This window comes from Rissa tridactyla, chromosome 1, assembly GCF_028500815.1.
Source record: "Rissa tridactyla isolate bRisTri1 chromosome 1, bRisTri1.patW.cur.20221130, whole genome shotgun sequence".
In the NCBI taxonomy this organism is placed as follows: domain Eukaryota; kingdom Metazoa; phylum Chordata; class Aves; order Charadriiformes; family Laridae; genus Rissa; species Rissa tridactyla.
Genome location: NC_071466.1, coordinates 89,273,563 through 89,288,811, shown reverse-complemented (window position 1 = coordinate 89,288,811; position 15,249 = coordinate 89,273,563). Strand labels below are relative to the sequence as shown.

The 15,249-nt window shown below is 40.4% G+C and overlaps 1 long non-coding RNA gene across 4 annotated transcripts in view; it reads left to right on the top strand.

Moving 5' to 3' along the window:
* LOC128904007 (uncharacterized) overlaps positions 1-15,249 on the top strand; it is a 197,039-nt gene that overhangs the window by 141,318 nt on the left and 40,472 nt on the right. For 3 of the 4 annotated variants that reach the window (XR_008464356.1, XR_008464362.1, XR_008464368.1), the window contains exon 3: positions 13,596-13,721. The exons of the other annotated variant lie outside the window; for it this stretch is intronic. This is a non-coding gene — a long non-coding RNA (uncharacterized LOC128904007). The remainder of the gene's footprint in view (positions 1-13,595; positions 13,722-15,249) is intronic. 4 annotated transcript variants of the gene reach the window in all.

The window sequence follows — 15,249 nt, the reverse complement described above, 5'->3', positions numbered from 1 at the left end:
GGATGTGGTGAGGGGAGCAGTGGATGAGAAGAAGAGAAATTCAGAGCTATAGCAAGGCCACGAAACACAGAACAGGTCGAGGCATCACTTGTGATGTGTCATATGTGGGATGGTAAGGCACAAGAGCAGTAAGGCAAGGCATACATCAACGGTGTCAGCCTCTATTAAGTTTGGTGCCCTTTGATACATTAAGGATTTCAATACACTACATCAGTATGTTGCCTGACAATGCTGCTATGCGTATACCTGTGTGTATATCATGATCTCTTCCAGGTACTGAAATACATCATGTGTCTGGATGATCAAAAGCATGCAGTGTTACGTGTGTAAAAGAAGTAAATAAGTGTTATTTATAAGTTACAGACATTTAAGCTTTGGTCAAATAAAGAATTTGATATTACTTAATGTTTGGGGACTTGTGGCAGAATCGGTGGCCTTCAGCTGGAGTCGTAGGATTCCTATACAATGTAAAAAAAAGATTGTGTGAATCATGATGGTAGGCACAATCCTAAGCAGCGAGACACCTGAGGCTGCAATAGTAAAGCCCTGAGGACTTACTCATGTTTTAAATCCCCACCCTCTCAGAGGCTTAGGTGCTTAACTGTGCATTTTTCTCCACGCATGATTTATAGCCATGAAAGTAGGCACTTAATCCTCTTCTTCACAGAAAAACAGATAGAACAAAAATCAATCTTTTCTTTTAAAAGGGAACCAGAGGAGAAGTAGGTGGTGATTCCTCTCACCTCCTCCTCAGCTCCTTTTCAAGAGGACATCTCGTTTCAGTCCTTTTTTCTGCTAGTACAAGCTCAGTCTGACCTGGAAAGTTCCCCAGTACACAGGCTGCTGGGGAGGATAAGTTCTTTAAACATCTGGCCTAGAAGATAGGGCAGATTGTATAGATGATTTAAAGATTCAGTGAGCTAGGGAGTAGGAGTAAGAGTAATCCTGATTTTGCAGTGTAGTGGTTAGGCCACTTCCATGGGTATGGAAGACTCTAATCTATTCTTCAAGGACAATTTAGTTATTTTCTGTTACATAGGTGGTGGATAATGTGTGGCAACAGTTGTTGTATCAGATACCGATATTAAAGACTCTCCCTTTGGAAACATTTTCTCTAGCCAGCTACCTTACAGAGCCAAGCTTGCTTCTTTAGCTTTGTCCCAATAAATGCAAAAAACCTCCAAAATTGCCTAAATTAAATACCTAAGAAAATTATAATGCAAACTTATGCATTATGCATTTCCTCTAGAAAATTTTGTAAATAGATCAAAATAATTTAATTACTTCATTGTGAAAAAGGCTTTAAGAGCCAATTAGAAAAAGCAAGCGGGGAGAGCTGCAAGCTTGAAATATAGAAGCAATAAAGTGAAATATTCTTCTAAGGAAAAAAGGTGGGGATGACAGTACATGAAAGGGAAGTGTCCTGTAGATGAAAGGCACAATAGCAGCAAAAGACAGACACGTATGGAGGGTGATAGCATGGACTGATGGGAGGTGCAAGTGGGATCAGTGCAAACTGACATAGACTCACTGAACGGCACTGCTTGGAAAAGAGCAGGCTTTCATTGCGGCAGTCTTAAACAAGGACGCGCTACTGCTCAGATTATGATCTAACTGTGGAGAAAGCCATACAAAGATAGTTATCAGAAATATATAAATGTGTATGTATTTTAATTTAAATAGTGAAATACTTGCCTTGTGCTGTGATGTGTCATGTTTTAAGACTTTCACAATAACGACTGCCTCCTTGTATATTTAGACAGTATCTAATCATCTTTGGTAGTGTAGTTAGTTTCTCCAGCCCCTGTACGCCACACAGATGCATATATACACCCACCTTCTCTTTTTCTGCCTATGCAGAAAACATTTCTCAGGGAACATTTAGGGAAATGATACAGAACTAATACTACAGGATTTATCAACAGTCCGTAACCTATGTTGGGGAGCACCAGACAGGTGCTTGGTACCTGGGCAGTGTGGAAAAAATCTGAATTGAAATGGTGAAGTTTTCTCCTGTGTGTAATATCATACATATATACATTGGCCACGGCAATGTCTTCAAGCTCTGTCTACAGTAAAGAGTTTCACAGTTGTCAATGAATGAGTGGGCTGAGCAGGGCATGTACGTTATGTGTCCTTTTACTCCAGCACTCTGCACCACTAGCAGCACTGCTTGGAAGTGCTGCTAGGCCTGCAAACTGTTGCCTCCGTCTTAGAATACCCAATATCACAGGCACGAGTCTGGTAGTGTGAAGCAAATTCAGACTTTTCCCCTTTCTGTGTGTGTCATTACGGATGGCTACAGATGGTTCTGTTCTGTACAACGGTCTGTTGCAGAAGGTAAAGAGCTGTGAAAGTATACGCTTACGTATGTGAAAAGTATGTGAATGTCAAATGTAAGCTAGATTGTTTGGACCAGATAACCCAGAGTTTACCTCAAGTTCAATAAAATTACTTAGGGAAGAAGAAAGTGCTTCACATAACAAAGGGAGAGCTCTTGTAGCTGCAAGGAAGGCTGAAGATATTGCGGATAAATTTATGATAACTAAAATTTAGACTTTAATGTTGGTAATAATAATGCTAATTAATGGCATTAATATGGTAAAAATAAATGGTTTTAAAAGCAAAGAATACGTACAGTTATCTGTCAAATCTAGCTTGCGAGGCCATAAAGCAACATGAATGAGAGCTATCATTAGCAAGGAATTTATTTCAGAGAACTCATTGTGTTTTCTCTTCCACAGTAGACTTTTCTGAAAATAAGCTGAAGGTTACATCTGGGAGACGAGAATATATTTTCCCACAGAAGATATTAAAGGCTTTATGATTATGCCAGAGCACAAAGTTAAGTATATGGAACCATTAAAGTTTGACAAGGCACCTGATCTAGATGAATAACATTCCCGAATTCCAGAGGAATCTTTAAGGTAAACTAAGAAAAGCCTAGTAAGAAAAGCCTTTAGAATGTCTTCCCTCCCCCCCCCACCCCCCCTTCTTGTTAACAGCTAGGGAAGCATCAAAAGACAGAAAGAGGGTAATGGTGTTTCTGTATTTATGGAGAAGGTTGAAGAGAGAAGTCTATGGAATGTGTAATATGGAAAGAACAATTGCTGCTGTTTAAAGACCAGGCGATCAAACTTGATGAATGAGCAAGATTTCTGTGTGGACAGTTCTGAATAGCTAGAGAAAAGTAAACTAAAGGATGTATTTTGCCTGGACATAAAAGCCTCTTGAAACTATGTCATATGTAGACATGCACAAAATAGATTACTCTAAAAAGTTAGGCTGGGATAAACATGGAGGGCTGGTGAAACTAATTTTAAATGAATTTAGGAGAAAATAATAAAGCATGTAAACTAAAGGGAAATGTTTTATAAGGAGAGATGAAACAAATGAGGCAGAAGTAGTGGTCAAAGCTGAACACCACTTTTTGGTATACAAGAGGAGGGTTACAAGAACGAGAGGTGATGTTGCAAAAAAATGAATGGAACGAATGCAAAAATATGGCTGTGTAAAGAGAAAATAATGGTTTTAATACTATGCTGCTAGGAAAGCATGACTGCTTCATTTAATTTAAAGTAGTAGAGGAAAGCAGTTAACCCCAATCTCAGCAGCAGAACACTGAATGTCAATCAATAATAAGTTGGACATATGGATAATAAACTTATCTGTGCAATGCTTACCAAGATTGATAAAACGTAATTCTTAATTTCTACATAGAAATGTACTTATACCGTATACCTACATGTAATACAGTTGTTCTCATAAGTGCTAAATACATACAAGATAGATTGATGGCAAAAGATGGAGGATACTGTGCTGAGCTCTAAAGGTTTTAATGTGCTGTGCAGAGTACCCATCTATCTATCTGTTTTATTTTGCTGAGGATCATTCATCCTCCTAGCATCTCTGTCATGTTCCCATTCTTCGAGCAAATAATCTTCAGGTAGAACCTGACAGTTCTTTAATGTAGCTGTAGTTTATTTTTGAGGTTAATCTATGTCAAGCTTGTACTGCTCCTTTGGTTTTTGGATGGTAGCTTTAGGTTGTGGGCAGAATGAGAAAAGCATGTTGCACAAACGGTGAATCAAGCAGTGAGTAATGCAGGTCAGTCCAAGTGAAGTAACAATAAAGCCTTTAGACCATATCATATTTTCATCTTCATGCCACATATGTCACAGATAAATGATTTTAAGAATATACAAGAGAAATTTACTGTGTATTTTAGCATGCATATCTTTCTGCTTGTAAAGCCCTTTGTGAAGAGGAAAAAAAAGACATAAAGCTCTCCAAAATTAAGGAGAAGACGAGCTTCTCTCTCGTAAGTTTTAAGTGCCAGTTTTTTGCAGATCTGCAAGGTTAGAAAAAGATGTGAAGTCCTACATGGGAGCTGGGAATCGACTCTTGCAAACGTCATGTGAAGCCATACTTGCTCTCCCTGAAGGACTATGCATTATTGGACTTCACAGCTGTGGTGGTTTGGGGTATAGGAGGAATGCTGCAGATGGAGAAGTGAAAGCTTCTTACAGCCTTTGCGCAGAAGTAATTTTGAGGAAAGAAATACCTACTTTGGTGGCAGCAATTTTTATAAGTTTTTAGGGTTGTTTAAGCTGAGTGTCTGGCTTGGGCTGTTAAATAAATCCCAGATAATGAGAAGTGGGCAGAAGAAAATAATATCTATTTTGAGCTGTAAATATGGTTGGCAATACCCACATGCTGAGCTGATACATCCATAGGTTTAAATTCTGTTCAGTGAACTTATTCCATAGCTCATACAAGTTTCAAATATACTTTATTAAAATTGCTGTGTAGAAAAATAAGTAAAAAAAATCTCCCTGCTTTGTGGAAAATTTATCTCACAATTACAAGTGCTCAGGCAGTGTGCTTGCCCACTGCATTGTCTTTACATTTTAACATGTTGATTTATAGCAACACAATTTTTAAAAGCACCCACAACAAACAACATCATGCTCCCCAGGCAAACGCATAAGATGGGCTAGAATCTCCATTTGTCTGTGCTGTGCATGCTCATTTAGATTATGGTAAAGTGGGTATAAAACACTACTGGAACACAATGCAAATGATGTATGCCTCTTTGCAATGAGATAAACGATTATATGTGGTATTAGAGCCGTAATTTTATGCTTGTTAGTCATCCAATTTTGATTAGGGGATCATTTATTTTAAGAGTATGTCTGCATCACTGTTCAGGCTTTCTCTTTCTACATCAAGTTGTGCATTAAAGAGCAGGACAAAAAGCAACACAAGACTAGGAGAGAGTTGGGACTGATGCGATGGAAGTAGCGCAGCACAGAGCTGAGTGTTCCTCTTCCCAGTAGAAGAGGTACAAAATGGAACTGTTGGCTTCAAAGGTAATTTGACTTTAAAGGTACTTGGGCCCTCAAGGTAAGCACTGGGAATTTCCACATGGCTCATAAAATGCTAAAACTGACAGAGAATGTTCTGCTTCCAAACACCAAAACCTTTTGAGATTAATTCCACAGTTATACATATTGTGGGGTTTTTGAAAGCTCCTAAAGTAATTGGATTCAGGAAAATCCTGCCTGGTGAAAGATGTAGAAAGGGTCTCCTCTGAGGCCTGTATCCAAATACGTGTTCAGTTCATTTATAATGGACTAGCTGATTCCTAGTGCTTCCTGGCCATAAACTCTTATATGCACGAGAAAAAAAGAAAAAAAAAAGAAGTCCTCTTTAAGTACATCTGAATTTAAAGGTTTGGTTTAAATGTTTGGGGAATGAAGGGTCTCAAAATACAAGCCATCAGCTAAACTTTCCTTATGTTATATCTTAAGCAATCTGTTTGCTCCTCATATATAGGCCAGCAAAATGGGGTGCAAAATTCTTATGCTGGCTCACAAAGGAAACAGTCTGCCATAAGTCAGATATTTCAAGTCATCTGTCATTTGAAGTACGACACAACTCTTTGCGATGTACCTATGGTGGCTTTAAATTCCCAGATCATGTTATCTGTTGCCATTGAACTGTTGCAGAGGGTCAGCCCACGGGCAGGGGGATGCACTCAAGTCCTGTGCTGCTGTGGCTGCCCTGCAATGGAGAGCCTGGCTGGAGAGGAAGCTCAGACCTGGCTTGGGCAGCTTCTGCAAACAGGACTTAAGCCTTTGATAGTGGCATATACTGCCTGGAAGATGTGGCTTCTCACCGAAAGGGAGTAGGGTCCCCTGCCACCTACTTGGTGTGCGCAGGTTGCAGGGAGATTTATTACGCCAGAGTTTTCAGTCCTGACGGAGTGACTTAATATATATTTAAACCTGTATTAGCCAGGACATATTTCATATCAGGCTTTTCTTTTTCTCTAGTTGCTGCCACTGTTTCAGTGAGCCCACAGGGCATATTTTCCTGAAAGACAGATATGCTTTTTCATGTAACACCCCATTAAGTAAAGCCCTTTAGCAAGGACAAAGAGCCTCTGAAGATCCTCTCCTGGCATAGAATGTTTACAGGCTGAAACATGAAACCTGCTGTTTCATTAAAAAAGAAAAACAATCCAAAACTTCCTGGTTAATCTGCTGATTGCCCCGTTGATTTTTCTGTGGCTACATGTACTGAAATGTTCTCTTTGTTTCTGTTTGATATTTCCCCAGAAAGCTGCTGCTGCTGCTTCTTCTTTAACCTCTTTATAATGGCTTTGTCAATACCTTTCAAGCATTTGTTTTTGTGTCAAGTTTGCATACTTCAGATATATGTAAATGACAAGACTGTTGGAAAAGAAAAGGGGAACCAGGAAATTGGGGGAAATATGCACGCAGCTGGAGTGCACAAGCAATAGTGTGGGATGTCAGGTAAATCTTCTCTAGAGAATGGCAGTTTGGGGTCAAAAGTATGGTCTTGGTGCAGTGGAATGGTTTCATGAGCCTTGGCTCTCAGCTTGCATGTGTGGATTAGGAAAGGGCAGCAAAAGCAGTCAAAGAAACTGTGACTGGCAGATGCAATGTATTGCATGGTTGCAGAACTATTCAAAACAAATTGTACATGTGGAGCTGGTGGCCGTGGGACTGGTATCTTCCTGATGGACGTGTTCCTTGTTCTTAGCTTCAGATCAGCCTTAAACAGCTTTTTTCTCATTTTTCTCTGACTGCCAAAGTGTTCCTGTCTGCTGTTCACAACTTCAGTAGAATTTATTTTTTTCCACCTACCATGCACAGGAAATTTGACTCATAAAGATGAGATGCAAATATTATGCAGGGTTGACCTTTTAATTTACAGGGTAACTAATTAGCTTGACAAGTAACACGTTTAGTAAAATACATATATGTCATTAGATAATCCTGCCTACCTCTTTATGGCTGCTCCCTAAAATACATCATATTTTTGTTGCAATTAACTGCAGGCTTGCTATTGAATTCAGTATGAGCAGGACTACAGACTTATACCAAATGCAAAGTAACAATACTCACTCTCTTATTTGGCAACCTCATGTTTACTTCTTTAGTCGTGCTTTGGCAACCATAGTGTAGTGCTGACTGAGTACCTTTTCCAGTTCTGCTTCTGTTTTGCTACAGGACAGAATGCAATGTGTGGTATTAATATGGAAGACAGTAAAATTGAAACATTTTTAAAGTAAACTTCAGGGAAAGGTAGAAATTTTTGAGGTGGCCTAAACTCAAGTGTCAGTCTGGACATGACTTTAAGGTGAACCTGTGCAACTGGATGGGCAGCTTCCTTTAGCTAAGCTATGCGACGGTATTTATGCATAGACCACTGTGCTGAGCTCTTCACTGCCGTTGTAATTCATATCGTTACTTCCCCAATCAGCGGCTGAGCAAAGGAAGAGGTGGTCGTGTTCATGATTTACCGTGGGTGGCATCCTGATATTCAAAGGGTCTGAGGAGAGGTAGTTGTGTCCTTCATTGAAGGAAGGTGACAGAAGAGGTGGTTACGTAGATGCAAGGGGTTAAAAGAAATGGCCAAGAATTTGACCCAGGTCTTCTAGGACAGCAGAAAGAGTCTGGCCATGTCAAAAACGCAAAGCCCACCCCAGGTTGCCTTTGGGAGTCATTTATGTCCATGAACAGATGTTCTCAAACACAGTAAACCTTGAATCCTGCATGGTTTTGGGTCTGTTGTAGGATGATTAGCATTCCCTAGCTCTGGATTGCAGCGTCTCATTTTTGGTGCCACCTCACAGTATGGTGAGGCAACAGAGATGAATGGTACCCTGCTGCAAATGGTAAGCAGCAATACTTTGCAATTCTAATGAACCCATCCTGTGCTCTTCAGTGTCCTTTAAACACTGACAATTAGCACGAGTAAAGAAAGGGGAAAAATCTTACTGGATGGAAGGTAACAGGGAAGTGGAGCCTGTGACCGCCTGCAGCAAAGAGTGCACATTAATTTCATACTGATATTTTTAATTGTCCTATTCCCTTTTCAGATTTGTTTTGGAAGATGCTTATATTTTTATTATAAAATACATCCGCTAATGCTTTACTGTTTTATACGCATTTTTTCTGATCCAGACCTGAGCCTGATGTCGCCATTAAATTGCTGCTTTCTGCTTCTTTATTATTATATTGTTCCTTGTCAATTTATTGCCTCTTTGTCTTTAATGAAGCAGAGGTGGCAGCTTTACAGATGGGCAACTAAATCACAGAGAAACTACGTGACTTTTTACGTGACCTATGCGCACAAGATTAATAATCACTCATATTGACAGGTGCAGGCACTACATGCAAGTGTTTTAAGTAGTTTAGCTATGTTGGCAGTGCTGATTTATGAAAAGTTCAGTTTTAATGAGAGAATGTATGAGATATTAGTGCAAATTTTCTTCTCTTCCTTCCATTTTTACTCATGGTGCACCCATTCATTGAAGATTTATGTACCTCTAGGCCCTCTCCTGGCTATGGTTGGGTTGGATTTCTCTCCTCTGTTCCTAAAGTGTCGTTGCTAAAAGCTGCACTGGTTTTAGCTTTTGGCATGGTCCCTCAGCAGAACCACTTCTTCATGGAGTTCTCTTTATCCTCCCTGCTTGCTTTCTTTTTCCTTCATGCTAGCTTTCTTTCATCCCTTATGGCCTTTTCTCATACTTTTCCTTTCTTCTTTTCTTTTAGCAGTGTCTCCCGTTTGAAGTTCAGAGCAAGTCTTCCCTCTCTGTTGAAACATTTCACTCCCCTCTGCCATTCACTTTGTTCTCTCCCCCTCCTAGGAGCAGGTGCCAGCTAGTGCTGACATCCTGCCCCCCAGAAATGCAGTAGATTGCTTTGCTAATTCCTACAACAGAGAAATTTTTTTTTTTTTTCATTTTCTCTTTTCTGTGTTGGGCTGATCATTCTCTGGTGAGCTCAGCACAGTCACTGGAGTCATTAGCAGGCTCGTATAGAAGCGTATCTTACATGATCCGGTTGAGGCATGCAACAAAATCTGTGATGTTTATTAGCAATATCCAAGAGTTTGTAAATACCAGCCCTTCAGCTGAGGCCTTTTTATTGTTGATTGTCAGAACTGGAAGGCTGCTTACCATGCTTTACCTATGTAACTCAACCAGGGCTTACATGCATACAGAAGTAGTCCTTGGGTAGCTCACAATGTTACTTAGCAACGTAAGGCTAAGGGATCAGGCTTGAAAAGGAGCTTATGGGAGGTTGCCTGACTAAATAAGAAAATTTTAAATCAGGTGGCCTGCATGGATGGCACTGCTGGATTTTTAACAGTGGGAGGATGATGTCTGAAAGCCTTGTTAGCAGATGTCTTTGAGAAATGAGGAGGATGGTGAGGTGCCACTAGGTGAAAGAAGGGCAAATATCTTTTAAGATGCAGGAAAAAAGAAAAGCAAGGAGAATACAGCTCTGTCAGCTTCGTCAACACCCAGATAGAATGGTAATTGATGCTAGAGGCAAAATCATAATATATATGCTGTCTGGCAGTAAACTCCAGACTCAAATGCTACTTGTGTAGTAGTTGGGTTCCCACAATGGTTTTGGAGAAGATGATTCCAGGTGAGGTTCTCACTCTGAAAAAAGCTCTGCAGGAGCCTATCTGTAGTCCTTAACTATAAAGAGACCCAGGGATGTAAACCTTTGAATTTAGACTATGTTAATACCCTGCAGTGAGACTAAGTCTGAAAGCAGTGATTGTGTTGTCTATGCTTTTCTATATAAAGTTTTCAATATTAATCACAGTAATTTGCTTTACTATACTTTGTCATCATGATTCGTCAGTAATCAGAATTATTGGCCGTATCTTGGGAGGGAAGAGATTGGTAGAGCAACCCAACCTAAATCTCTTAGTAATCAATTATTTTGGAGCAAATAAGTGATTAATTTATGATTAGTTTTTAAACTATGTGTATATATTTACATATTATTATATTAAAATTTAGTCATATGTACTATGACAGCTGTTGTATCTGGATGTAAACTAAGCTGGTATTTTATGCAGACATAATGGACACTAGAATTATTCCTCTGAAACTTATTCTTCTCCAGTGTAGATTTCATGCCTATAAAGGTGCATGAATCTGTCTGGTGTTCATAGGAAAGTGGGTAAGAAACATAAAAAATGCTACCAAAAGAGTTCCTGAGATGTCCTTAGTGCATCTCTTTTTGATCACTATACTTACATTATTCCTCAGAAATGTTTGTCTGTTTTTAAAGCAGGCCCTCTATTACAAAATTATACCTTTAATATGGCTATCTTAGGTAATTTGCAGTTACATTGATGCTAATCACTACTAACAGAAAATGCTTAAAAAAACCCCATTTTTTTCTTGTGGCAGCATGGGTCGTGTGGTACGTATTTTGTAGGGATTTAAAATGTTTTTCTACCCAATGTGAGTTAAAAGTTAACAAATTAAAGTCTGACTGAGATATACTTCTCACCGAAGATATCATATGGCTCAAAAGGCTAGAAAGATCTTGGAACAGCAAGCGGGGGTACAAATGAGATGGGTGGTACAAAACAGACCAGAACTTTCACCTGCAAACTTAAATCTCCAGACTTTTTTTTTTCCCCTGAGAAAAAGCCTTTCTTTACTCATATGTTATTGGCAGTGCCTGGCGTTCAAGCTTGCAATGGCAATGCTTTTTCCATGTACCAAAGTGCTTAAACAAAAATTTAGCCTAGGTTCTTGGGGATGAGAATTTACTAATCAGAAAATGTACTGCTTTGCATATGTGGCTAATTGTGTGACCCACAACTAAAGCACCATTTTGAGAGAGTGAATTGATTTCACTGAGCTTCTCTCATTTTCCCTCACAAAGACGGCAACGTAAGAAGCATCTTAGGGCCTATGACAGCCAGGACGCAGCCTATGGTATATCGTCACCATTGGACAAGTTTTCTCTGAGCCTAGCCTACAAATCTTGAATTGTCTGGTAGGTGTCCAAATACTGGCATCTTTCTTCCTTACAGATCCATAGTCAATAGTCTGCATCAATGAACCACTCCTACCAGAGTACACACCCCTTTTAGAATGGAGCAGAGCTAACGTCCTAGTCTTATAACCCTGCTACAGGTCGACCAAATCACTCTGAATTTTTGGTACAGTGAGAGTGACAGCTGGGAAAAGCAATTCATTAAAGATAACTGCATTATGCTGAAGAACTGTTGTCTGAAATAAAACAAAGGATTCAGTGCAGAAAGAAAAGAATCTAAAATAGGGTTGGAAGAGGTTGTCTTTTTCAGATCAAATGTTAATATTATTTGTAGCACTTCTTTCAGGCAGTCTGCGGTGCTCTAGGTAAGCACCATCGCTGCCTGGTTACCCATCTCATCCTCTGCAGCGCTGTGGGGAAGCTGGTTCCCCAAGGACCACCTTTACCTCCACCTCTCACCCATGGGGGAGATGGAGTGCCTGGGGTCTTGATACTGCTCCTGCAGAGTCAATTTTAGCGAGAGAGAGAACTGGAGAAGTATCTAACCCTGCTGGCTTAACATTTTCACACTTTGTGCCGTCTGCAGAACAGGAGGAAAGGCAAATGAAGAATCCTTCACTTCCAATCCTTGAATAGGAATCCCAGGGTCATGCAACAATATACTGTTTATTAGCCTGGACGAGTGATAATGATATAGGCTGACCCTAGTGTCATAAGTATTATATTTGATGTGTTTTTTAAAAGAGTGAGAGACAGTAGATTTAGTATTCTAAGCTAAATGCATGGTAGGATGTACAATGCATTATGCATTTAGTTGTTTCTGTGTAGATCAAGCATTTCGTAAAGTGGTGGCAGAAGTTGAAAAATCTCTGCTGGATTGCAAAATACTAATATGCAGCATTTGGGTACTGGAAAAAATTACACCACGTTTAACTTCCAGAGTTCCCTTTAAACAGTCATATAACAGAATGACAAATTGTGTATAACACATGACAAATTGTGTATCAATCTCTACCAAGTAGACTCTGATCCACAAAATAGGCACGATACCAGCACTGGAAAAGAAGGGGTGGCTTTTGTATTGTGAGTATGACCTGCTCCTCTTCACTCATGTATAGATCAGAGATCTGGTCACGGTATAATTAACTCGCTTTTTCTTGCTTCTTGGCTAAAATATCTGGATCCCTTTGGATAGTCATATGATAAATCTATTGGTAATTTTCCATTGCTTTTCTAAAGTAATTTGGCTAATGTGCAGAGCTGAACTTCAAGCCAAGTCTAAAAGGCGTTTTTCCCAGTTTAGAAAATGCAACTGTTCCCTGTGTGCAGCAATAGTTTTCCGTTAGAAGAGGGTAAAAGTGCTCTATTAGAATAGCTTCTGGTTTCAGATACCTCTCTTGGGTACTTTTACACAGAAAATGGCTGCACTGAAGTACTTATGAAAGGGAAACCCTTTTACCTGGTTTGAAGCAGGCACGGTGCATGTTAGGTAGGTTTGGATGCCTGTGCTTTGTCTTTGCAGTGCCCTCCTCTGTAGGACAGGACAGCATCGAGCACCATTAGAGGCATACCTGCCTCGTCGTTATGGCTGTACTACCTTTGATCCTCGGCCTCTGAAGATGAAAAACTAGTTGGTGTCAACTACGGCAGTGACTTTTCGCTAATTGCCAGGCTGGATCAGAGAGTGGAACGTTTTTGTTGGGATTGCATCAGGACATTGCCTCACGCAAGAAAGATGGAGGCAGGCTGGGCGTGTAAGGCTTTGCCCCAGTCTGCTGTGGCCGTCCGTGACAACATGATGGCAGAAGCAGACTGTTAGGGTAGATGTTGGGGATGAGCCAGTGGCATCAAGGCAGAAGGCAGGAGGCCGCATGCAGCATCCAATTCAAGCTGGCGCGTCGGTCTGGTCTGCAAGACGCCCAGCCTTGGTGCCACCAGGCACAGCGCATGTACAGCTGGCTGCAAAGGGGCAGAGCTACCTAAAAAACTGCAAGGCTGGTGCGGTGATGATTGGAATATTTTCCCATAAATATTCCTTAAACATAAATGATGGTGATGAAATCATAAAAGTAATTGGCTCCTTTTTGAAAACAAATTACACCTAAAAACATGTAGAGATGTCCCTCTTTTCCAGAGTATTATTGAAAATTAATAGACCATCTGAGTCTGCAGTATCATAAAGTCTGTATCCATTTTTTCACATACCTGCAGATTCATCTCCAGCAGCTCTCCATCTGTTTGCAGGCTGTTTTCTAAACCAGTGTGATGCCTCAGGTGCAGAAGAGAGAGACAGTAATTAACAATGTGGCCTACAGCATCTTGGGGAGCGGTTAATTTTAGTGAATGGACGGGGGAGGAAGAAGAAGGAAGGTAAGCTTTGCACATTTGTCTGCTCGTGCATGCACGGCTGTGCATATTGGATGCATGTATATACAGATATGTATGTATCTCCCAAAGAGACTATTTTCAGCGCTCAGGCTTTCACTCTTTTGCAATGGCTGTTGTGCACAGAAGCTACTTGAAAAAGACAGTGCCATCTGCACTGAGGAGATTAGGGGGTGTCAAGGAATATTCTTTTTCACTTCTCACATTCCTGCTTCTCTCCATCCTGTGTCTGGAAAAATCCCAGCTTTTAACCTGTCAAAACAGTTTTAAAGCTGGTCTCTGATGTATAGAAACCTGTGAGACAGCACCATGAGAGCTACATACTGTCAAAGGAGTATGACTGCATAAAAAAAACAAAAAAAACAAAAAACAACCCAATACTGCTGAATAAAAGAGCAGGGAGATGTATGAGGCTGTACTAGCATGTGGAGTAGGTTTTTTCATGTGTATTTATGTACATACAGTGATCAGGGAATACTGACTTTATATATAGGAAGACCATTTCACTGATTTATACATAGAGAGATTATAGCATGTATACACAGCACTGAAAATTAAAGAGCTGCACATCTACAGAGAGGTTAAAAATGAAGACTGGATGATCAATTATACTTTTTTCCCCCAAAATGTAGGTCCTGAAATTAGAAAACTAAATCCATTTATAAGCTCTTAAATGCAAGTGGCCTTATTTCAGATGCGCTGAGCAACTACTGCATCTGCTGGCTTCTCTTATTAGGACTGGTTCAGTTTCTGAAAAGCAGCTGTCAGGAAGGAGATCCTACAGGATCTCCTCTGACGTGTCTAGCTAGCAAATAGCCAAGCACGACTGCAGTACCTACGTGCCATATGAGTACAGTTGGAGATACAGCGAAGCGGTGCGGAGCTTTCTGCCTGGCTATGTCATCTTGGGAGAGGAATCCAGCAGAGATGCTGAGGGAGAAACCCCACCGCACGCTAATTAAGTATTTGTCTGCTTTGACTTCTTGTCTCCTTTTTCATATCCCCCTGTCCCTTCTCCTTCACACGCTGGTGCCCATGCTCAATGCAGAGACTATATGAACCAGCAGAACAAACTCTCGCTGCGTTAGTTTGGAGAGCGGGGTATCACAGATGGGACTGCTTACTCCTGGGTGCCACACAGGCAAACTAGGTGTTTCGAAACTGGTTCTTCTCACAGGTGTATGGTCAAATTTGGCAAATGCCTGTGTTAATGTAGGGCACCTGGAAGCTTAATTGTGAGCCCAAACAAGGTGGTTTCTAAACCTTTGACTTTATTCTGCAATTTTATAATGGAACAAGCGTGCATGCTGCAGAGAGAAAATAGAGTGCCCCACTGGAAAGCTAGTAGTGCGTTCATCCCTTCAGAGAAAAAACTCATTTGCCCTTTTCTTTTTATGCCTGCTTATTCAAACAATTAAATGAATTAAAACCAAGAAAATGTTCTGCTCTGAGCCACTCTCAAATGTTTTCAGTCAGTAAAACAAATGAGAATCAGTAATCTAATGCAAAACTG